This window comes from Petromyzon marinus, chromosome 78, assembly GCF_048934315.1.
Source record: "Petromyzon marinus isolate PM22_M1 ecotype Great Lakes invasive population chromosome 78, UKy_Petmar_22M1.pri1.0, whole genome shotgun sequence".
NCBI classification, from domain to species: domain Eukaryota; kingdom Metazoa; phylum Chordata; class Hyperoartia; order Petromyzontiformes; family Petromyzontidae; genus Petromyzon; species Petromyzon marinus.
Window position 1 is genome coordinate 201,415 of NC_133744.1, and position 7,659 is coordinate 209,073.

Genomic DNA, 7,659 nt, shown 5'->3' on the forward strand with positions numbered 1-7,659 from the left:
TGTGTTGGGTGGTGGCGGGTTTAACGACACATTTATATTTAAGCGATATAACCCATAAAACCTCTATTAATGGAAAACAATAATAAATTAGCGATGAAGCAACCAATGCTTTTATATCATCTAGAGAGGGAGGTGACGGATTGGACGGAGGGACAGGGACTGGGAAATGAGCCATGTGGCGTTGCAGGGGTAGGGAAGGAGGAATAATGTGGAGTTTGATGGTGAATGAGGGTGCACACGCAAAGTGATAAGATAAATGGGTGCTGTTGCTGAGCATGTATGAGGGTAGGTGATGGGTTTTAGGGGCCGAGGTCTGGTGGCCGGATAGTTTGGCTGATTGCAGAGCACGGTGGAAGGCTGGGGGGAGAGATGTGCTTAGGTGCCCATAGTGAAAGCGACACGTTGGCTGAATACAAACATTCAATACATACATCAAAGTTTAGAAGCCTGCAAAGTTGGGCTCAAGATAAATGTGAGCAAAAGGAAATGCGCATACAACGCGTGTGCTAGAACACTGGCGATGTCTGTCTCAGGTGCATGTTATTTTGATATTGAGAATAATCCCAGCACGCAGTTGAAGCAATGGCAATTGTTTCTGAGGGTTCTGGGTGGATTTTTGCATCAAGGGATCATGAGGGATAGAGACGATTCGTTTTTGCCGGCCTTCATCTAACATTGGGTTCATCATTGCTAATGGTGATGATGATTCATGTTCGCAGCCTTCTTTATTGAGTTATAATATAACTTCCTGCAGTTCAGTCCCATCGGGCGATATAATGGCTAAGTCATCAGCAAATCTGCAAAGGCGAATTCTTTTTTTTTTCATCCATATGTATGACTTATTTTCACCAGTGGCATTATTGTGCTTACTTTTAAAAATCCCTGCATTTACTTTTGCCATTGACAATCTCTTTACCTGAATCCCTGTCTCATGTGTATGTGCTGTTCTAGCAATGTTGGTGTGACTCTGTTTTTTTAAGGTTATTGCTATATATAAATATAATTGTTGTGTGGTCCTTGGTTCGTGACTTTAAAATAGTAGGCTGGAGGAAAAAAAAACTGTAGTTAATTTGGCGAGGCGAGGGAGTCCTAAATAATACATTTTGCTACGCTGTTGTCTAGTGCCCAAAAGTCCTTATGTATTGTTTTATGCATTGTGGTCACCCTCCAAAGCACTACCGATGTTGAGAATCCGAGTTTTGATAGGATCTAGTGCATTCCAGATGATTTGGTTAATCGCATTTATTATTTTCAACATTATCTTCACAATGCAATCCTCCTTATCATCATCCACGATATTTTTACTACCGGACAAAAGCCTTGCCAAGCAATCGCCATGTTTCGTGGTGTTGCGATGTAGCAATACATCTAACTCCACGTTCGGACGTCTTCTCACGCGTTGCCCTCCATTGGCTGGCACTCTGTCCTGAATCTCCATGACCGGCCATTGCCTCGTTTAGTCACGTGCGCTGGCCGCCATCCAAATTGTTTTGCTCCATTCTATTTGCTCGTGAAAACGGGGTGTCTGTAATTCGTAACGTAACTCCCAAAAGACACAGACCAAGACTGTTGTCTCCGTGGAAGAGCGCAATTTCTGTAATTACTTAAATACATTCATCAACTCACATTCCCAGGGCAGTGGTTACCTGGTAGGAGATTTGCTACGTTATTCTCACGAAAAGAAAAAAACGTGAAAGAGAAAACGTGTAACTAAAGAAAACTAAGTTAAAGGTAAACAATAAAGTAATAAAATATAAAACAATAAAATTATCACGACGTTTCGACTGCAACACAAGCAATCATTATCAGGTGTGAAAACCACAGCAAAGAAAATTAAGAAAAAGTGTCCACAAAAGTGGCCACTTTTTTAAATTTTTCTTGCTGTGGTTTTCACACCTGATGATTGCTTGTGTTGCAGTCGAAACGTCGTGAGAATTGTATTGTTTTATATGTTTATTAATTTATTGTCTCCCTTCTACGTGACTTTACCGAAAGAACCAAGAATATGAATCCCTGCAGTCACGAAAGCTTTAAATACAAATTTAAATTAAAGGTGTCCAGGTCAGGTTGGAAACCAAAGAGGTCTTATGTGAAAACCACCCCTAAAGAAAAAAAGAACAATGTATCTACTAAGCAGATTGTTCAATCAATTAAACCAAGCATACTACTTACAATGAAACATAGTTAAGCTCAGTGTAAAAAGAAAAAAACATGTTTGTTTTTGTGTGCGCATGTGTATATATGCGTGTGTGAGTATGTGAGTGTGTATGAGAATTGGGCTAAATCGAGGTGACTACTGGTTAGTTTTGCTACCCATCAGGCTCACTTGTAATCTATGCTCGAAGTTATTGAGGAAAGATGAAGATGATGATGATGATAGTTTTGCAATGTGAAGATAATAATTCCAGAGTATGGAGCCTCTGTATCTGATAGCGAATCGACTCTGTGTGTGTGGTGCGGCAGTGGGGAGGACGAAGGTTAGTGGAGTGTCTCGTGTTGTATGCATGGATTTGGTAATTGATCTGGAAGAATACTTTGAAGGGTTTTGGTACGATGTCTTAGAGGTACGTGTATTCATAGATATATGTACACATTTGGATATCAATGTTGTAGATGGACATGATATTGAGCTTCTTAAACATAGGGCCAGATGGAGCTAATTAGTTAGAGGAGGAGGCCAGTCTTGCAAATGTATTTTTGGATGATGTTTAATGTATGGATGTAGGAAGCATATGTACTGGCCAAGACAATATTGCTGTAGATGAGATATGGGTACATTATACTGTAGCATAGAGTGAGGAAGCAAACCTGATGAACCAAACCATCCGTCTTTCTGATGATACCAATGGACTTCGTCACTTTACTGCAGACAAAGTGAACGTGATCTTTCCAGCACATATTCAACAACAGCTTTGCCCGCTTTTGTTCCATACAAATTTGTGCACTTTGCGAAATGAGTTGCACCAGGTAACTATTTTTGGTTAGTTTAAAAACATAATTTCATGCCGAAAATTATTGGATCTAGGAAATATTAATAATTTGATCAATGCCATAACCTGTTTGAAATGTCACCCAAAGCAACTGCATCTCCATTGTTTGCAATGTCCTATAACCGTCACAAACGAATGCAAACTCATTCAAAATGTGCATCTCTCCTTTTTTTTTCAGATGAAAGAAATATGTTCAGCTTTAGAATGCGATGAGAAGTTCGTCTTCCCAATGACAAACTATCGCGACTGCATGAACGTGAACACCAACACAAATATCCTCGCCTTGTCCCTCCTGAACGCTCTCGTTGACGCCGCCTCTGATTTCATATGCGATAATAACGACGGCAGCAAATTAAATTAAACAAACTCCCACTCCACATTAGCCTCTCACCCTTACTTATTTCCTGTCGCTCAGCCCTCAGGTGCTTTCTCCTTTCCATTGCTTTTCTATTCCACTGTATCCACCCCTACCGGTTTATTCTCTCGCCTCAGTTCCACTCCCAGGTCCCCCAGTCCTCTTCCTCCTATGACCCCAATTCCTGGCCGGGCTCCCACGTTTCGCTTTCTCTATGCACACCTAACCCCATCTCTTCTCCGGCTCTAACGCGGTTCTTCTCATTCAGCTCAACTCTCCGGCATCAGACACTCTGCCCCTATCACCCTTCACCTACCCTCATCCATGCCCATTTTACTACTGCATGCATGTGCCACATACCCCGCTGCCTCTCATCCACGTTGCACCAATCAGACGCTCTCACCATCACACCTTATTCTCACTTACCTACCGCAGAAACATCAGCCCCTGTCCTTCCATACATTCCATCACTCTACTGACAGCTGCTCCACCCCACTCGTTACTCCATTTACCCCGTGTGTACCTACGTTGGCTTGCATTGTAGAGCACCCTGGAAAGGGCTCTGCCATGTAAATACTTACTAGAACATAATGTTCTACTGTGCTAAGAAACAGCATGCTATGCAGTGGATTTATAAAATGTCGAAATGAGATGTGGTAAAAAAACAATTGCTCGGATATTACTGTGCATCTCGATGAAAGCTTGTAGAATCAATAGGTGTAACCACATGTTGATCTGCATGTGACTTAGAAATGTCTGATGATAATGAATATGAATCTACAGTTTCAGCGTTCAAAGATGTCACTTGAAACCTACTGCATGCGAATTAGGATTTATAATTACGGGATGTATCCTTTTTCCTGAAGAGATGTGGTTATTATGAGGCCTCCCTCCACTGCAAATATCTAGAATCATCTCACTGTTGCTTCTGAATTTAATGTATCTTCAATTCGAATTATAACTAATCTGCATCGTTGAGGTATGGGTTTATTGTCTTAAGGAGATGTGACAATGTCGTGAATCTGCGTAACTCCACGTCGGCCTTCAATGAACGTACGTCAGCGCCACCACCTTCATTGTGAAGAAGCAAACTATATTCTGCTAGTTTGCTGGTGTACTTACAACAATTACGGCATTACTGGGGTATTGGTTACAGGTAGAGTAATTGATTAGTACAATAATTAAAATAACTGTGAGTGATTGGTAATTGATTGTGTGCTCTGCACACGGTGACAAAATAGCACCTGGACAAAGCTTTAAAATTGACAGTCTGCATGTCCAAATCAACTGTTGTCACTGTGTAATATAGCTCTCAGAGACACTGTCTTGTTCTTTCCGTACATTTATTTGGAATAAAGTCCGTTCACAACTTAATGAGTGACCGTGAATGACTATATACACTTGGGTAATTAAGACGACTCTATTCTCAGACAACGTAACTCGAGCCTCAAGAATACTCGAAGACAAGGAGATGACCCGTTCCAAGGCCACGATGGCCACGGCGATTCCCCACAACAACAGCCCCCAGGTCCAGTTCGCGCCGGCTCTTATCCCTCGCACGACCCGGCCACGACCTTATTCCCGAACTTTCGCTCACCGCACCTGGCCATGTCAAGCTCCGCCCATATTCCACTTTGTCGCCGTTGGGTCCCGTGCTTCCCTTCACGACCCTGTCAACGCTTGTCCCGTCAATCATTATTAGCACATTAATTAGTTTAACACGTAGGCTTTCGCGACCAATATTATTCTATATATAAATATATATATATATAAAAACCGGGAGCAAGCGAGGGCTTTACCATTCTGGCGAATTGTCCGATGATGCTGGTGATGTATTTACCAGCGAAACGTCGTACTCAAACTGTAAATGTTGTGGATTAACTCTTCAACACACCGGTGGGCTGAAGTAGTGAATTATTTGTCTTTTGTCAACGTGACACTTTTTTTTTTTGCTGATTGGCCGTGTCGGGTGGTGGAGGGTTACGACACATTTATAAATAAACGCGATCTAACCCAAAAACCTTTATTATGAGCACATTAATTAGTAACCATGGCCCCGGGAAGCCATACTGTCCCTCTATCACCCTGTGCTCTCTTTAAATCTTTATTACAATGAGCCACATGGTAAAATAAAATAGTAATCGTAATTCCTCCTCCATATCGCATTTTTTTTTCCAGAAATTATTTGATCATGAAATGCAACACACATATTCTTAGCTCTTTCGGTAGTCACGTTGAAGGGAAACAAAAAAATAATAAAATATATATAAAACAATAAAAATTCTCACGACGTTTCGACCATAACACAAACGGTCGTCATCAGATGTGTCGGTTTACATAAATTTACGTATTTTTAAACGGCGTATTTATTTATTTATTTGTTTATAAAAACGTCAGCGCCACGCGCAGCGATTTGGCAGTTTATTTAGAAGGACTAGTCCATCTATGTTCTGAAAAGAGGAGGGGGGAGACGAAAAATTAATGTATGCTGTCTGAAAGCCACTGTAAGCGTGAACAATCAATTAAGACCTGAAATGGTTAATCAAATCTTTCCAATGATTGCTAAGCCAGAATCCATCTTCTCGGTTGAAATTGTCTCTGTGCTTGTATATGTGGATAGCCTCATGAACGAATCTCTCATGGTAGCCAGATGGCTTACAAAGAACCTCTGTATGACATTGACTTTTCCAAGACAACATCTTATCAGTGCCCTTCATTATTACAGAACAATTCAGACATTATTACTTACCCCGTGCCCTTATAAATGTAAGCGTCCGTCCAACCAAGTCACGTTATAATGCACTACTAGTTAAACACGTAGGCTTTCGAGACCACTATCATCCATAATAGAGGTTTTTTTTTGGGTTAGATCGCGTAAATATATTGTGTATTTAAATAGTAATGTCATTTAAATACACACAATAGACAGGAAGGACAAGTTGAAAGGGCTTGTGGTGCCACAGCAACAGAGCCACTTTGCCAGCGCTGCTATCCCCTCGCAACCCCCCCACACAAACGCACGCACACCCCCTCTTAACACACACACACATACCCCCACGTAGGAACTCGATGGGGGGGGAGGGTAACCTATCACCCTGGGTTTTTTTACCAGAGGGCCCCCTTGTGGGGGATGTCCCATGGTTTCCCAGTCCCAGGAGATTGGCTGAATGACATCGTGGTCCCCGTGAATTGCCTTAGAATTGTATGGGCACGGCGAAGCTCCCCGGGCAAAACCGCAATGAGAACACACCGGAACACAGGCAAGTGGGGCCGTGGGGAGAGCAAAACACCTGGCGAGTTAGCTAAAGCAACAAAGCATTACCAGCGAGCATCGGGCGGTGAGGCCAGTGAGAGCCACCTGCCAGGTCAGGGGGCGGGGGCAGCGGGTGGAAAAAATGTCCTGAGCTACCTAGCGCTAAACCTGAGCACCGCGAGAGGAGAGGGCCGGGCGCGCAAACAATCGGCGGAGGCACGGCGGCGACGCCTCGGCCGGTAGGGTGGGCGGGGCATCGGTCGAAAATCGAAAAGGTAGGCGCCCGATTGGCCGGGAGGGAAACACCACGTGACCCGGGATTTTTTTTGGATTCGGAGGGGACGAAGGGAAGGGGGGGAAGGGAAAAAAAACGTCAGTGAGTTCTCCTCCGGGCAGCCAGCGACCCAGTCGGACTCGCAGCCGCTCGAGCGTCCGAGAGATGCTGGCGAGCGCAGTTTCAACTCAACGCGTGGGGAAAAAAAAAAAAAAAACCCTCCAGGACCCACGTCCCTCCGACTCGCATTGCACCCGTGGGAGACCGTGAGTCCATCCGAGAGGTGACTGAACCCGCGTCCGCCGCGCTATTTTTGGCGTGAGCAGTAGGCATCCACGCGAGCAGGTACGCTCGTGCACGCACCCACCTCAGCCCGAGTGGTGGTTTATTCTCTTGGCGATTTTTTTTGGGGCTCAAGGCGTGGTGAGCAGCGTGCACCCGCACGGGGTTACGGGCGTGCAAGTAGCCACCTCGGGATTGGTGGGGGTTTTACGTGGGGAGTGTGTGGGATGACCCGAGGCGGCGGGGAGCCAGTCACTTGCCATGTCCCACAGAGAGGACGCTGGTGCAGGAGGAGGGGAGGGGGGCGATCACTCGATCGGCGGCAGCCTGGCGGGGAGGAGAGGAGGAGGAAGGGGAAGAGGAGGAGGGGAGCATCAGCTCCCCACATTAGCTAGGGTTAGCTAGCCCAGAGGGGATACCTCCCTGGTGAAGGGGCAGATATACCCCTTCGTGTTTAGGGCTTTATTGTTAAATAAACGTGTTGCCTCTAAGAAGTCTCTGCCTT

The 7,659-nt window shown here is 44.5% G+C and overlaps 1 long non-coding RNA gene across 4 annotated transcripts in view; it reads left to right on the forward strand.

Annotated features, from left to right (window-relative positions):
- Window positions 1–4,719, forward strand: part of LOC116957603 (uncharacterized) — a 46,790-nt gene extending 42,071 nt beyond the window's left edge. For all 4 annotated transcript variants that reach the window (XR_012930955.1, XR_012930954.1, XR_004405208.2 and 1 more), the window contains one exon: window positions 3,169–4,719. This is a non-coding gene — a long non-coding RNA (uncharacterized LOC116957603). The remainder of the gene's footprint in view (window positions 1–3,168) is intronic.
- The last annotated feature ends 2,940 nt before the right edge of the window (window positions 4,720–7,659 follow it).